Source organism: Cydia splendana, chromosome 13 (genome assembly GCF_910591565.1).
Source record: "Cydia splendana chromosome 13, ilCydSple1.2, whole genome shotgun sequence".
Taxonomy (NCBI): Eukaryota; Metazoa; Arthropoda; class Insecta; order Lepidoptera; family Tortricidae; genus Cydia; species Cydia splendana.
The window spans coordinates 11,091,994-11,110,330 of NC_085972.1; the positions used below are offsets into that span (position 1 = coordinate 11,091,994).

The window sequence follows — 18,337 nt, forward strand, 5'->3', positions numbered from 1 at the left end:
ATGGTAATTTTTTACATGTCGATCAAATCTACAATGTTAGAGATTGATATACCCGAGGTTAATATAGGATTAATTCAAAGAGAATTATGTAAAAATATTGGAACTTCATAATTAAATTCTTTATGTTCATATAATTAAAATTAAAATGGACGCCATCTGTCATTATACTCATTATGTATGTATGTTCTCGGTGAGTCTTCTACTGTTCGGTGATACGTTGCAAATTAAGTGTGCAGACACACTTAATTTGCAACGTATCTAATTTAAAGCAATAACAATCATAAAAAGTTTTCTCATAAATTCTTAAGGCATATTTGGAGATTAATATAAAAAAGCCATAAATTTACTACAACAAACTGGTTGGATGCAAAAGGAATCATTCAAAAATATACGACTCTCATAACTTCAACCAAATTAAAGAGGATCCCTGCATGTTTTATTTTATTGTACATTCGATATGAATCTTCGTTGTTCATCGCCCGGCATCAACAAGGTTTCATCTTCAAAGCGGCGCCGCCTGAGGAATAACTGTTCCATACACCTAAACATCAAACCAAAATTGGGGTACGTCATAAACGAAGGCTTTTTAGTAACCGGTTCTTACTGTTACCAAGTTGGCATAAGCTTACGTGAACGATATAACACTAAGTACCCACGCACCCACATGCATTCACAGAATTACAAATATTAGATGGAGCATTTAAAAACATTTGCTGTCACCTCTGTACGAATTTGTGGTCCAATACTGATTTAACATGCGTCCCTAGAAAGATGCTTGCAAGTTATGATTATTACTATAGTCTGATTTTTAGGGCCAAACGTCGTCACCAATAATCACATGCGATTTGCGACACATTGCGGGATTTGAACGATCGATCGAATTCGTTGCATCCACTTAGACGGCAATTATATAAAATCGCAAGCTATTTGCTGCAAGATCTGTAGACGCCTTTAAAATCGAACTATGGTTGGTTGCCTTTCGCAGATTTCTTTTGTTTAATGTTTAAGTTGTTAATGTCTTGCAATTTGTGGCAGTTTGGCTTTAGCAGTGAAAAGTTGTATTCATTTTCTTTCAGCGTTTCCCTTGCGTTCACTGTGACAACCATTACGCACTTTAGTACCAAACATACAATTGTGGCAGTAAGAAATGGCTTGGGATTAAAATTAGTTAACGCTTGCGGCTAGGGTTGCCAGATGGTCGGGATTTGGCGGGATTCTCCCGATTTTTAGCATGTGTTCCCGATTCCCGACGAAGCGAAAATTGTCCCGAAAAACAACTTCACGTTATAAAACAATAATTTCAAGTTCGGAACTGTCGTCGAGCGAGCGAGCGGCCCGCGTCGAGCCGCTCGCCGTAGCGAATTTTTGTTTGTTTGTTCAAGATCTCAAAGAATTCATACTATTTTTATATAAAAAACGTCTATGGGCAGAGCAGCTGACGTAGTGCCAATAATGTAAAATATCGTTGTTTTTAATAAAATTACTTTAATTTGAATGTTTTTTTTCCCGACTTAAGTCCCAAAATCCCGAAAAAAAAATATTTTTTCCCGATAATAGCGCCTTTAGATCTGGCAACCCTACTTGCGGCGTCATACTATAATATAAGTAGGTATAAAAGAGTTTAATATGTATACCTCATCACCATCATCATCATGGTGGCCTTTTGGTGATCCAATCCTGGATATGATGTAGAGAGGCCTACATCACATCCACTCCTGTCGGTTTTGTGCCCGATTCAGCCAGTCCCGACCTCCGTGTCGTTGGATGTCGTCCACCCAGCTCTGCGGTGGTCTACCGCTCCTGGCTCGGATGTCAGCTCTGGCCTATAATATGTATAGGTACGGATCGAAATTCTTATTATATGCTTCACAAGACGGAGTCTTTGGAGAGGTAGTCTATGGTATGTTGTACATTCTTTCGTGTTTTGCTTGTAAATGTAGCCACGTTTTGTATGCCTCAGGCGAGACGCTCCGTTAACCTTGCTATCTTCATTGCATGTCGCATGCTTGGCGACATCACATCACCGTTACATGTGCAACTAGAATCCTTGGATATCTTGTTGAGTCTGTTGCCCACTGTAAACACTGAGACGATCACCATTTTTTTAATTGCTTCGTGTCTTGAAACATCAAATTTAAGTCAACTTCAATTTGTTTACGACAAATTGGAACACTTTTATTTCAACTTTTTTTCAATCGGAAGAAGCATCTCGGTTAACCTGCAGTAAAATTTTGCTATAAAACACATTATCATAGAAAGTGGCAGCTATATATGGCACAACGTCCCAGTCACAGTATATAAATAAAATAGTGTTGTGTTGTCTTTAGATTGTCGCTTATTGTGTCGTTTTTGTCACACTTGATATATTCATGAATCATGAGTAATTACACCGTGCGTATCTGTCTACCACTGTCTAGACTGAAGAAATATTATTTTAAGTTGTTCAATTGATATCAATTCATCTGTGTTTACGGTTCATTTTTAACATATTGACCTGTCGACGCCCCGTTGGATTTATATTCGATCGATCATTGCATTCAACGGTATCGGTTTATTCTAAACCGCAGCGCAGATTTTCCGTAGGTATATATGTATATATCGTATATTTTAGGATTTTACCACAATATTTATCATATGCTACATTTTCAAACGATTGTTAGCTGCCCTGATTTCTTAAAAAAGAATTCGTATCTCAAAATTGGCCCCATTCACAAAATATGTCATACGAATGTAACAATTTAGAGCTGCTGTCCCATTTGGTCATAAGTCCCAGCTCAATGTATTTTACACCACAATGAGTGGTCTATCCTATACTTACGAGTATACATTTGCATTCGATATAGGTAGGTGCAGAAATGTTGAACGTTTTACGACGCTGAGACGAACAGGCCTTTGTTCAGATCAGGTCAAGGGAACCGCGATACCGAACCAAAAATATAAATTGGCACGAACCGCTGATATGGCGAGCTTTTGATTTCCTAACCGTACTCGCGAAATGTTTTGTCAATACAATGGTTCTATAAATGGTTGCCACGGCTCTAGTTTCTCTTATTTATTTAAACTGTCGTGAGCTTTTAATTAATTATATATATCCAATATTCATATACGTAGGTACGTAAATAAGTTGTTTCGTATTTTCGTTTTTTCAATAATTGCTATTAGTAATATAAAGGGCTAATCTAAAATTTAGCATGCCTTCTTTTAATTAGATTGATACTTGTTTGAGAGATTTAATCATAGATTGATTACCTTGCAAAAATTTCGCTAAGCAATGAAATATCCGCTTGAGATCACACTATTTATCAATTCATCATGGATCGCATCATCAGAACTGGATTTGGCAATAATGGGACCAACTTGGAACTATACACATTTATACTTTTGAACCAAAAAACACACACATATCGGAGTTCTGTCTGAGGCAACAAACATTAAAAAAAAACTGGTCGATATGATAACCTCCTCCTTATTTTGAAGTCGGTTAAAAAGTGATCGCGTGTATACCGTGTAGTAATGATGCAACCTCACCACTAAAACCATTGTTCTATGAGTCTTTCTATATATACAGGATGATTCATGAGACGTGAGCAGGACTAATCCTGCACACTCAGTAACTGATAATTGATCGATCACCGTCGTATTTAGGTGAAACAACAACACTTTTTCCTATTTTTTTACTTTTTGGTGAGGGCAAATTTAATTCTCAACGATCATGGTCACCCTACAGGACCTAATTAATAAACATAAAACGGTAATGGCATTTTGATTACGAAGAAAATAAACTGTCAAACTTGAGTGAGATACGAGTTTTCAAAAGTAACCAGACCGTGATGACAGTAATGACATTCAATTTGACACAAAATATCGGTAGTTTACTATTCTAATTTTCGGGTGACCATGCATGTCGTAAAAAAATTAATAACTTTTTTTTTCAACACGACTAGAAAATTAACGTTAACCTCACTAATACTGATACGAAACAGTTGCTTATAATGAACGATATGCGCAGTGTTAGTCCTGCTCACGTCTCCTGAATCACAGATAAATAAAAAAAATATTTCTAAAGTATTACCTATGTATTAAGTTATTTTCTGTCCTTGCGCTTCAGTAGGCGCGCCTAAAAGCTGGACTAGTAGATTTTTGTACTTATAGCACAGAATCCTAGAGTACGAGGATGATGTAAAGCCAGGGCCATTTGCTAAAGTAGATAGATTTATACGGCGTATGTTCTCAGTCCCAGTGGCCGAGATTCCCCGCGATGAATACCAATAGCCGAACGAATAAGGAGAGTAACTGTCGCATTCAAATATATTAGCAGTGCTTGCACAGCGCGCTCCAGTTTCTTATATGTGCATGCTAATCAAAAGAAGAACTAATGCGTGCGCTGTCACGTGCGCGAGAAATAACCGACGTTAATCAAATGTAGGGTTAGGGTAATCTTTATAATGATTTGTATATCTACACATCACACCAGAATCTCTAGGGGTTGGGCATTTCTATTTCTTATTTCTTATTTATTTCTTATTTATTCATTGTATAATCATGTACATAAACGCAAACAGGCGGCTTAGCACGGTCGCGTTTTTATCCCTTGTCACCATACCTGTCACGTTCTAACAAGTATGTAAGTGCGAAAGGGACGCGCATAGTGATAGTCGATAAAAATGGAACCGTGCTGAGCCCGCAGGTGTAAATAAAATTTAAAGATGTACCAAAAAGTTTTGTGTTAGAATTGGGAACTTTTATATTATTTCTACTCGGAATCACGAGCTCTTTCCATTATTACCGAGAAAAAGATGTCCCCAAAATTTTTAGTCCGTTTACGTTACGGTTTTCAATACAACCTTCTATGACCGTAACAAAACGGACAAAAAAAAATGTATGAAATTTTGGGGACACTTTTTTTCTCGTATTAGGTTAGAATCGAAAGAACTCGTGATTCTGAGTGTAAATAATTTAAAAATTCCAAAATCTACAATGCAAGTTGGGGGTACAACATTAAATAAAAATGCCCGGTTACGAATAGAGCGTTAATACAATAAATATCGCTCATCAACATCACTATTTATTCGTTTTCTCCATTTCTAACGTTTATAAATTTCATACCTCAACATCTGCACGTCAAGTCATCGACCTCACTGTTTTACTTTATGGTCTTCATAATCGAATTGACCAATAATAATGAATATGTGAAAATATTCAAGTCGAAACACCAATCGAATCACTGACACATCATTTTAAGTTAGAAATTTTATAGACCATATCACGATATAACCGCGTCGGCAAATTAAATCGTATTAACATCTCACTTTTACAATTTTATTATATCATCAATTTATGTATGTTTAAATCGTACATTGAACTATGATATTCATGATCATGCTTGATCCGCAAAACAATCAGCGTGCTGATGCGGCCTTCAACAGGCTTATACATATAGAATAGAACTATTACAATGAGGAACCAGGATATTAATTTTACACGTAAGAAAAATCACATCAGTGAAGAAATAAATCCTCAAGTGTAAGGCCTGAGTGGACGCTCGAGTTGAGCGTGCAGCGGGGCGTGCAGCATGGCGTCGGGCTCACAAGTGATTTGAGCAGCGTGCACTAAGGCCGCTCCTATACGTTTGCATTTGTTTAACATGCACGCTGCATGCCCCGCCCCGCTGCACGCCCAACTCGAGCGTCCACTCAGGCCTTACACTTAGGCTAACGTGGTGAGTTTCCATGTAACACAAACTCTTGTACCTATAATGAGAGGAGGCATAATATTGCCCAGCAATGGAACGTTTATTCACTATACAGCTATTGATGAAAAGGGCAAAGAAGGGTTGTCAGGTTGTCACCCTTCTCTTGAGAATCTCAAGATGATCAAAGTTGTCAATCCCTTTGATAATCCAAAAATCCAGAGAAAGGGGAAGAGGAAATGAATGCCATGTTTAAATACAGTCTAGTCGAATAAATTAGAAAGAGAAAACAAAGAAAGCAGAAACCACCATAGCCTCGGCCACTCTGTTGAAATTGGACCAACCAATGTATATATCTTTTCTTCCCAGGACCTCTTTCCTCTTTGTGGGACCTAGGACATAAATATGGTCTATTGAATAGAGTAAGTAATTCTTGTAGATATCAAACTCGTCTCTCCAATACTTTTAGACGTTTTTTAGGGTTCCGTACCCAAAGGGTAAAACGGGACCCTATTACTAAGACTTCGCTGTCCGTCCGTCCGTCCGTCCGTCCGTCCGTCCGTCCGTCCGTCCGTCCGTCTGTCACCAGGCTGTATCTCACGAACCGTGATAGCTAGACAGTTGAAATTTTCACAGATGATGTATTTCTGTTGCCGCTATAACAACAAATACTAAAAACAGAATAAAATAAAGATTTAAATGGGGCTCCCATACAACAAACGTGATTTTTGACCAAAGTTAAGCAACGTCGGGAGTGGTCAGTATTTGGATGGGTGACCGTTTTTTTTTGCTTTTTTTTGTTTTTTTTTTTTGCATTATGGTACGGAACCCTTCGTGCGCGAGTCCGACTCGCACTTGCCCGGTTTTTTAAATCCATTGAGTCACAAAGTATTACTCGTATGTATCGCCTTAATCCCTTTGACAGATTACTCATTATGAGTCATTATAGGTATATCTGAAAAAGAAAATACTAGAAAAACGTAAACTACGGAAGACTTAGAGGAAATCTCTTTCCTTTTTGACCTCTATTAAGTATCACCAATTAACAGAAAACGAATTTATGATAGTAAAACAGTATTGTCGCTTTCTCACATGCTTAGAAATCGTATAGGGCCATTGTGCGTAGTGAGGTGCTATTTTCTTTGACTATTCCGGACTCGAGGGAATATTGTCTAATAATACTGTAATGTTACCCTTGGAGAATATTTAAGATGATAAGATTGATAAGACGGGCTCCTAGCCTGTTAGTAGTGACCCTGTCTACGAAGCAGAACCGGGTTTGAATACTGGTATGGGCATTTATTTGTGTGTTTGTCACAAATATTTGTTCCTGAGTTATGGATGTTTTCTATGTATTTAAGTATTTATAAATATTTATATATTACATATAGGTATCGTTGTCTTAGTACTCACAACACAAGCCTTATTGAGCTTACCGTGAGACTTAGTCAATTTGTGTGATAATCCTATAATATTTATTTATTTATTCCCTAAAATATTAATTCCCTAAAAAACTGATAATCCTATAATATTTATTTATTTATTCCCTAAAATATTTAAATGGAGACTATTCTCTGGTACACGTATATAATGTGGCTCAGCACTAGCAGTGCTTACCGTGTATGCGATGTACGTAGTATGGTAATACCTGTCGCCCACTTTCCAGGTCTTGTAATATTGAACCATCTCGACGTCGAAAGTTGCAAACAATGGAAAATAATATGCAAACGTATAGTGATGTTGATGTACTAGCCAATGCGTAATACCATATACATATCCATGGCTAGAGAGTTCGTTCGTTTCGCATCGTTTTGCCTTTACCGCAACCGATTTCCAAAAAAAGAGGCAGTTTTCTGAACAGTCGTATACCTACTAGATTTTCCCTAGTTACCACTAGTTTTTGTGTCGCTTTGGTAAAAACGCGATTTCACTAGTTAATCAAAAGCAAAAATCCAAGTTTAAATTTGTTTTCACCAAGGCGTTTCAGGACTTTCAGGAAACCTACCTGAAAGTCCTGAAACGCCTTGGTGAAAACAAATTTAAACTTGGATTTTTCAGTCCTTTCAAATCCATTCACTAATCATTCAAAATTAATTTGAGTTAAAACTAGTTTTGAGTTGAGTAAACGCGTTTTAACTAGATAAAACTAGTTGCTACGGAATAACGTACTCAGGTAGAATACTCTTCTTCTTCTTTCCATCCTGTTACCCCCTGCTGGGGTGTAGGGCTCGAATCTTTTTCTTCCACTGACTCCGGTCCTGGGCAGCTTGGGTAGCCTCCTCCCACCCCAACCCCAATACACCCAGCTCTTGCTCCACAGAACGGCGCCAAGTAGATTTAGGGCGACCATGTTTCCGTTTTCCGGGCATCTTCCAGGTCAGGGCCACTTTGGATAGGTGGGTGTCAGGTTTCCTGAGGATATGCCCAACTAGGGTTGCCATATGGAAGAATTAAATGTCCTGATAAAAATCCGGACATCACCCTAAAAATCCGGACATTTCTTGTAGCACAGATTTGGCGTAACTTGAACGACGCCCCGGCGGCGCGCTGCTCTCTGCGGTGTACTGTATCGTGGATCTACTTTTCCCTTTCCCTTCACCCGATCCCGTAGCCCCCTCCCCGGGTGCGCATTTTATTTTTATAAGGTCATTCCTAAAAATCCGGACACATGCCAAGTCCGGCCACAATCCGGACAAAGGGTCAAAAATCCGGATATGTCCGGACAAATCCGGACGTTTGGCAACCCTATGCCCAACCCAATGCCATTTCCGCGTCTGGATCTCCTTGTGTACGGGTGCTTGTCCGGTTATTCTCCATAAGTGAGCGTTTGTGATCCAGTTAGGCCAAAAGATACGTAGGATTTGCCTTAAGCATTTGTTCACAAACACTTGGAGTTTTGTCATTAGGTCTTTGCGGACAAACCAGGTTTCGCACCCGTACAGTAGCACGGCCTTTACATTCGAGTTGAAGATCCTCACTTAGAATACAGGTAGAATACTACCTGAGTAAAAAAAAAGATGCGACGACGAACAAAGCGAGGAGGAGCTGGAGTGTGTTAGGTCAACCGTGACCGAAGACCAAAGCAAGAACTAAGCTTTTTAGTGTTAAGAGAATTGTCTAAATTAGCAACCAGTAAAAATGCGTTTTCACCGAGGCGTTACGGAAAACTAGTTTTAACTAAGGAAAAGGCGCTTTCACTCAAAACTGTTTTTTACGACAACATAGGGAGGTATATGTAGAAGATAGATAGATAACTTAATTTCCTGAGCGGATAACGACGACGTAGGGAAATTGTTGTTTACAATTTTCTTTTGACCGGAAATACTTACATTTACATATGCAATTAATATTTAATTGCCTTTCTATTAATAATTTGAATAGAGTCGTTTATCTATTGGTATGTAGGTACTCAATGGGTGAATGGGTTTGTAATACTCAAATCAAGGAGTATTATCAAGATGCGTTCGTTAAAGGGCAGTTAAATTCACGTTAATTATAAAAAAGTTTAGTATTTAATTGATCCGAAAGTTTCGTTATGCAAGCAAATTCCATTAACCAAGTCTTACATACATATAAGCTAACAAGTTGTAAATCTGACGAAAGCTATCTGAATAAACATCAGTGTTTATTACAGGCCTAGAAAATGATGATAAAAGTTGCTCTACAATTTGATATAGTGAGCCTATCGTGACGTAAATGGACAGTTGAGATCACTTTATTGTAAAATCTGTTGAGTGAATTGAAAATAATGGTTGCAGTCACGGCATTCTCGACAAACTTCGAACATTGACTGGATATATGCGGCATTTACACTCATATTTACGGTAATATCTGGGAACATTTTCATGGTTTGGGTAATAAAAATACGGAAAACGTCATAGGAAATGATGCAAATATGTAGTTTAAAAGGAAATCATATCTAAATACATCACCAATTGTTTTTTCTATAAATTCTTCTACTTAACTATTAATTTGATATGCAAAAATAGATAGTACATTTATCGCTGTATGGCACTGTTATGTATTTAATGGGCATACCAACATGTCTGAGGCAATACCTTTCACTAGATCAAATAGTATGAGATTAACTAGGCAAAAAAGTTCGCGAAAGATTTCTTATTGTTATTCTGTATTGCGAAGTCACGTTATTTGGTATAGCTTTGTAGCAAGGTCAGAAAACCGGACAGTATTACAATACATTACTTTCGTACTCGGTGGACGAAAGCGAACGCTGCCTCCTGTTTTGGCGACAACTTTCTGTATAGGCAGTACGAACCACTTTTTGTCCTTTCCAAAGTAGCAAGTAGATATCTCGATATAGCATCAATCACCCGAAAATGGACAGGTCCACTTTCCACCATGACATAAGCGGCGGTAACCATTGTTACTCAATTAAAGGGAGTGTACGATAAATCTGAGAAATAAGGGGTCTTTAATTAAAGCGTGGGGGTTTTTTTATACGCATAATGGAGAGATAAGGGCAATTCTTAAATTAGCTTTCTACTGATTCGTTCAGGAATTTTAATAACCTAGTTCATAACTAAAGACATGTAGGCGCAGGTCCACGGAATCCATTTTTAGTATTCTGTATCTTTTGTCAAACTTTGAGTTAGGGTGTGGCATTTGGGTTCCAAATAGTCGTTGTAAATCTTTTGAGACTTGTTGGAATAATATATTATTATTTTTAAAATACTTACTTCGGCAATCTTTGGTCTCAGGCATTTCGTTTTGACATGTGGTTTAATTTGAGATATCTACCGAAGCTTACACTAGGTCAGTTGCTTTTTCGAATTTATATCGAATAGAAAAATTAGTAATGGACTACGACAGTATACATATTTCATCATCATGACAGTTTGTAGCGTATAGACCAAAGATCTATTGATTTGTTGGTTGGAAAGATAAAAGCGTTCTGTTTCATAGAGAAAAACCCACTGTATAAAATCTGACTTAAAATACCACAGGTTCTATTCTAATAAAATTACAATTATAATTGATATTGTCAATTTGTATCGATTTGCAAATTTGTAACCTTGTAGACACTAGACAGCTTAGCTTATGTATCTGAGCGAAAACTCACGATTTTCAAACAAATATTTATTGTTATAATGGATTTTTAAAACTTCGACGTTACTTTTATTCGTACCTATTTTGACGTGAGCAGATCACAATAGACGGATATTAGACAAATTAAATTAGCCCGCTGTTTTAAATTCAGGACAACGCGCACGAGCGGCACAGAATACTTTTAGCCTTGACACAATAACATTTATAACTGACGAAGCAATTAATTTAACCGAGGACCGCGAACTGGAAGCTGTACAAGATAGCATCGCGATTGATGACAAATCAAATTGTTCTTTGACAATAGATCGTTCTCGATCTGTCCACTCAATCCTTGATGATTAATTACCCGTTAAGCTCGGTTGAGGTAGGTATATACCTACATAATTATATAAACCCGACTGCGGGTAAGACAAAAGGAGAGATTATGATTTTAGTAGTACCTAGTATATTTGATGTTTTTTACGGTTCTTGAGCGAAAACTTTCCTTTATTCTAAAGAAATCACATTGTTTAATATGTAACTATTGAAATACGAGCAAGGAGCCGATCAGTCAACAGCATGTGTGACAGGCATAATGCAGAAAGTATATTGCAGGCTTCATACGTTATTCGTCGACGAATTAAAAACCGCTCAGCAAAATTAATCGATAAATGTTTTCGATAAGTAATTAAAAGAATGTTAATGTTTAAGTCTTAATCGCGGCGGGTTTAAACGCAATAAAAACACGCTGGCCTTAAACAGGCTATAAGCCTAAAGGCCGAACTACACCGCTGTCCCAGTTTGCAGACTGGAAAAATAGCGCACGTGGGTGCCGCGAGATTAAAGATGGTGGATAAATTCGCACATCAAGGATAACAGCGCGCTACTATACAAGGTGGGCTCTGTAGCACGAGCAAAAATTTAAATGATTATTAAGACTATATAATATACCTGTATAAGGTAAGTATTTTTAGAATCGCATGAACAAAAACAATCACATTTTTGCTAAATGAAGGTAAGTAATTAGCTACCGCCAAGACGTTTAATTACCAGCGACGATATTGTAACGTAAAGATTCATTACTAATACACGTTTAAAATGTTAAAGGTCAGTTTCACCACATTTAAAACTCTGGGACGATAATTATTATATTTATGTACATTGCAATATTTCCACCGAAGACCAGAGCGTCAAAGCAAGCTGAGGGGAAACCTTTTCAGTGACGTATTAAAGTGTTTTTTGACATGTGTCAATTGAGGTTTTAATTGTTCTTGTTTTTTTAGGGTTCCGTACCCAAAGGATAAAAACACCCTATTACTAAGACTCCACTGTCCGTGTATTCTCTCACATATTCCATCGAATATGTAGTCTGTCACCTGGCTGTATCTCATGAAACGTGATAGCTAGACAGTTGATATTTTCACAGATTATGTATTTCAGTTGCCGCTATAACAACAAATACTAAAAAGTATGGAACCCTCGGTGGGCGAGTCCGACTCGCATTTGTCCGGTTTTATGGTAAACATTTGGCCACAATCTCACCAGGCCGCGTAGCCAAGATGCCAATCGCTTACGCTCCGTAGCGATCGAAACGCAACTGTCACTGTCGCGCTAATATGGAAGAGTGATAGAGAAACATAATGCTTTTCGTTGTCGAAACGATAGCGATTGTAACCTTGGCTAGGCCGGCTGATGGTAATTGCCGATATGGTCTAGGACGCTTACCTAAAAGATGTCTAATTCACTCTCGATTTAATAACGTCCTCAATAAATTTATTATATTCTAATAGGTAATTGCTCTTGTCTAAGGCTCACCCGGTATAAACAGCAACCATATGTGATGTTATTCTCCTAAGCACGAAAAATGGTTAAAACGGCCGTTTTGCCAGTTTGGTGCTTGTGGGAGCAGAACATGCTCAAGCAGTCAAGGCCGAGGTCGCCAGTAAATTGTCATTGAGGAGTCACTCGGTTGCGTAAACTTTTTGTGAATCGCGAATCCATCCTTCCTTTTTAGTGTTTACGCTGTTAACTTACTTACAGCAATACTTGTAAATGACCATATGTGAGCCTTACGACTTTGGAATAAGGATCACAAATTGTCAGTAAACAGTGTTGATGATGGACATGACAGTACATATTTGATTTCATGCTGATTTTTTACTCTGAGAGTATTGACAGAGACTTCAGACAGATTTTTTAGAGTTTTTACATGTAATGACACTACCTATATATCGACTCTAATAATGATTTATTGATTTATTCAGTATTTATTAGGTTAATTTTGTTTAAAAACATATTAAATGCCACTAAAACTTAAAAATGAGTTGTGTAGAAAAGAGCTATAATCTATAAGTACCTATCTATATAGACAATAGGTACATTTATGTTTCCTAACAAGTATGAATTGAAATGTTAACAATCCCCGATTAGCTACATTTCATGATCAATGGAAATCAAGTACCTATTACATAACGCAAAATATAGTTTTATCAAATTATCACGCATATCATAATTCTACGCAGGTGAAAACACAGGCAGAAGTTAAATTATATGAAAAAGTGATGAAGGAAGAAGTTCATAATAGCGATCACTTCGCACTTTTCGCAAGTTTAATTTCGGGGATGCGGAAAAGAGCACACGTAAAAATTGCCCAGACAATTTTTCAAGAGCAAATCATTTAGAGCTTCATATTAACCGCGTATTACGTGAAGTGCTAACCGATAACCGGCGTATTGTTAATAAATATAAAGATTAAATAAATATACATATTGACTGTGCAAATAACGACGCAGAACTGTGCACGCAAGCGATAACTACTACAGTCAACGTTGCTTCAATATGGTTCGCGTTAAGGATGTCAAACACTATAAGAAATAAATGTAAACCTAAGAGTGCTCTGCAACTTGTTTGGATCATTTTCAGTCAGTGGTAAAAAATACATCAATTGCTTGCAAATCATTGCTGCTGCACAATTCTTCCGGTTTTACAATAGCTACAAAATAATAATGTATCTTCAGTAATAGTTTGAGTGAACTACGTATATTTTCTTCGAAAAAAGAAATAATTGCCTCCCGCCGAGTTTTTAAATTGAAGAACAAAGAAGAAAAATCCATTTTGGCAGTTACTGATATCAGCAATCTTATGACACAGGATAGATACCTACCGATAACCTCACTTGAAAGATATAAATTACGTAGTTGGTAGTGAGTAAACGGAACTTGTAACATTATCACGGTCTGACGAAGACGTTTTAAAACCGTTTGAAGGTGAATATTACACCAATTATAATTCCAGCCACGATTTGGGTCAATACCAAACCTAAAAAATATATATTTTCTCACGAAATCCGCAAAGTTCGCATCACATTGCCATTGAATCGGCCGTAGAATGTTAATGAGAACTATAAATTTAATCGACTGATATTAAGAGTACCTAGATGGTGTGCTGAGATTCGAAATGTCAAAGGACATCTCGCTAAATACCTAATGTTGTAACATATTAGTTAACTAAATATATCCAATAAGGTAAGAGACCCATACAAGAGTAACTCCCATTTTCCTGCCGAGGTCTTTTGCGACTCGATGCTAATTTTACGACGTATTGCGGAATACCATAATCGTAAATAATTCCTTTGATTATATGTAGGTAAATATATATTATAGTTAACTCACATTTATAGACGGGTCTAACGCGAAATTTATTCAATTACTTACCTTTATTTACCGACGTTTCATTTCGAGTTAATATGTGTTCAAAACGCGAAAGTTTTAAATATTATATATTATAGTTGCATCTTAATCTTTGGCACAGAAAGTAAAAACTCAATTCACGAAAAACATAAATTTTCTGAAACACTAAGCGCCACTTGAACCATCCCACTAACCCGGGGTTAAGCGGTTAAACCGTTAACCCAGTGTCAAAATGTGTTAACCGGTTACAACATGGTAATTCCAGGTTTAACCGGTTAACCGGTTAGTAGAATGGTGCAAGTGGCCCTAAGTGACAACCCTGGGCAAGTGAGAGGTAGGTACGATACTTTGTTCACTATCTGATGCAATTCACCTGCACCGAACGACTTAACTCCTTTGGACCGCATTTTTCTTCTCGCGTAATCAACTTCGCAATAAATAATTGTAAATATTAAAAATGCGAAATACTTTTCGGTAGTCCTTTCGTCATAACGGTGCGGCACTTGGGTTTTCTCACAGCGTAACGTACGCTATGGATAATATAGTTATGTTATTTGTTTGGTTTAACACGATTTTGAAAACACCGATCTTAATCCTAAAGGCTTGCAATTCCTCGAAATTATCGGCCGGAACAGGCGAAATCAGCCGAGTGTTCGAAGTAAGTTATGTAGTAGGTAGGTAGGTAGTTAGGGATTAAGGATTTCACACACTGAATTCCTTCGAGGATGTATGCACACAAATGCCGTCGCTGACGCTGCTTAAATCATCTGTCTGATGATAGCCACATTCCACAAAAGCAGCCACGTCACAAGGCGTCTTTTTTAATTAAAGCAAGTCGAATTCGCCACCTGATTATTCGCTAACGATAAGGCTTTAATAGTGATTGGAATATAATTTCAAAGCCTCTTTACGTTATATAATCGGTTGGAATGTGACCGTGACGGTCTAGAATCAAAATAGTTCCATCTCGATTGCCTATGTAATTATGATTAATACGCTTTCTATTCATTGTTAGCAAATTGATATAACGCCTCTGTAATAGGAAAAAAGCTGCATTCCTTAGTTATAAGACTGTGAAGTGAAAAGCCAGATCACATTTTTTTATACGAATGCTTGTTGATATCAAAGTGAAAACCAATTTGGTTAACAACCACCGTACAAATAATAAATTATGTGTTGAAGAATTTCGATATCTTAGGTTTGTAATTTTGGGTACAAGCTTTTATCGCTGACTTAATACATACTTACTTTTCTTTCCACAAGCAACTAACACTCATCGATACAATTCTAAAAACACCAAACACAAGGTTGCGTTGATTTATCACAGAGTTCCTATGGCCACCTTCTGTCTCCATCATCAGATCAGACGTACCATAATATTGCATTGTCACCCGACTTACATAAGTATATATGCAAATTTTCAAATTTAACATGCAAGATTTGGTTACAGCGACACACACAGACAGACAACGGGACAAGGTGAATCTAACGAAAAAAAAAGCTTATAAAAAGAAGACTTGCCACTGGTGCCAAGTGCTTACGAATGGCGCCTGATATTCTCGCGGAACCCAGTTAACTTTGTGATTTGATTGTTCAATTTCGATCTATGAGCTCATGCGCCCTCTATCAAGCAACACATAGGACAAGAAGAGTAATTAGCACCAGCTCCACAGACAATTATTGCAGCATTATTTTCCCAGTCAAATCCCTTCGTCAATGAGTTGCCGTCGTTGGGCCGGCGCATTATCGCGGCCATGTTTGTAAATCACAAACACTGGGCGGTGACGCTGTGTTGTGGGAAAGTCGACGGGCGACGTCGTGCTATCGTTGCTTCAGTGTTGCCTGGTGATGAAATATAAAATGTGAGATTATCTACGTTTTTTTTCAATAAAATATTAAAGAATCGGCATATTTTCATAAGAGTTAAGAATATTACAAACTGTATGAAAATGATGTGTTCTGTTTCGATGTAACCCGAGTTTCATTTGTTGGTGCGTTATTACTTATTAATAACAATGCGACCAAAAGCAAAGTTATTTACTTGAGCCTATTGATAAAATAATACTACGAGTACGTTAAGACAAAGCGGTTAGCAGATACATTTGCAAAAACTGTAAAACAAGATATCTGTCAGTGGCAACACTGTGTTGCTCGCACAGGAGACCAACGCTAATCATTACACTCACTCTCCTTTTCGCACTCTCAAAACGCTTAAGTAGTTCGCAAAGGATGGCAGGCTGTAGAAAGGATTCGGTGCAGGTCGTGAGTAAAGGGTACTAAGTACCTAGACCACATGCACGTGCATAGCTCAGGGCGCACTGAGGGCGTGAGGGTAAACAAAGGATTTGAGAATGGGAACATAAGCGAGCCCTGGCTAAGTGAAACAATGGTTTTTACTTAACCATTGAGCGGTTTTGTTTATTTTTAGAGCATGAAGGGATACAGGTTTCGAAAGTGTGATGCCAGCTTTGTATCAATGGGTAAGTTAAAGTTACCTTACCCATAAATACTTACTTATTAAAAAACATGAAGTAATTGTGGGATAGTTTTTTTGAACAATAAGCTCACGCTTATCCAAGTGAAAAGTTAAAAACTTTAACCTGACTAGGACGTCCTACTTTTTGTAAGTCGGTTCAAATTAAGCCTATATATGTTACCCGGGTCACAAACCCAATTGACGTTTCGACGTTCCACTAGCTCGCCGTAGTTGCTAAAATCGCCCTTCCTTTCCTATTGACATTGCCATCGCCGCTGTCAAGTACATACACTACTTACTAATATAAATCTCCTTTTAGAATCAAGGTAGCTTTTTCTAAGATAACTTTTTCTTTTGAGTAATTCATTAATTAATAATCATATTATACAATACATAAGTAGACGTCGCAGTAATATATTAACATACTTCCATAAAATTGATTTTGTATCACTTGTTTGATATGTTTGTATAATGTGGACTTGCTGTAACATTGTTTTGATTAATAATCAAATTAAAATATAAACATTTCAATTGCTACTGGCGGCTCATTTTTATTAAAAGCCTTATTTAACATAATGGCGCTAATAATGAAGCGTTAAGTATACGATTATTTATGCAAATTTGGAACAGGAAATGACTTCCGACACGTTTTAAGTAGTAAATCATCTCTCTAACGCGTTTTTAAGTAAGTTAATTAGGCAGGGTCACGGTCGAGCTCAGGTTTTGTGTCGCATCTCAATGAAATCGTGAGAATCGCACTCTGCCGTAGTCAAGTGTAGTGGAGAGCTCAATAAATATTGTAACTCCGTGAACAAACTATTTGATGAATCGTTAACACGTTTTTTGAAATTTTGTGATTATTCGGAGGTCGAAAAACTCATTCGATTGAAAAATCTGAAAGCAAAAAATAAATATGCATATTCAGAACAGAAAATATCCTTAAATAAACCTTAATGTATTTTTTTTATTAATTGTAATTCTACCTCTCTAGAAATGAGTTAAATTTAATTGTTATAAATACATAATTTTAAATTAAGTGAAGTAGGTACTTAGTTATTTCTGTTGCAATTTTCTTAAAAACAACACAATCTCGTCTTCAAAATTTTTGTACGCTTCTATTTTTAGATTGAGCGTGGAAGTAGGCAATATTGCTTAATGCGTAACATGAACCACGGAAACAAAAAAAATCGAAACTAAATAAATGTCTTTATGACACGCGAGTCACATTTATTACCTACCTTTATAGTCTTCGTCGTATTTCACAAGGTAATATCGAGATATATACGCATGTTGTTCCCATTCCAATATGTAGTATCGCAATTGCTGTTAGCACACATCGATTTGTTCCTATAAGTCAGAGGTCGACTTTTCGGTCAGGTTCATTGCATGCTATTACAAAGATACCTATCTCGTTTCTATGTCTGTTATGACCACTGT

General features: G+C 37.2%; 1 long non-coding RNA gene across 1 annotated transcript in view; it reads left to right on the top strand.

Annotated features, from left to right (window-relative positions):
- Nucleotides 1–6,948: 6,948 nt before the first annotated feature.
- The window catches only part of LOC134796061 (uncharacterized), a 540,671-nt gene continuing 529,282 nt past the window's right edge, over nt 6,949–18,337 (top strand). Inside the window, exon 1 of the long non-coding RNA XR_010144895.1 lies at nt 6,949–7,088. This is a non-coding gene — a long non-coding RNA (uncharacterized LOC134796061). The remainder of the gene's footprint in view (nt 7,089–18,337) is intronic.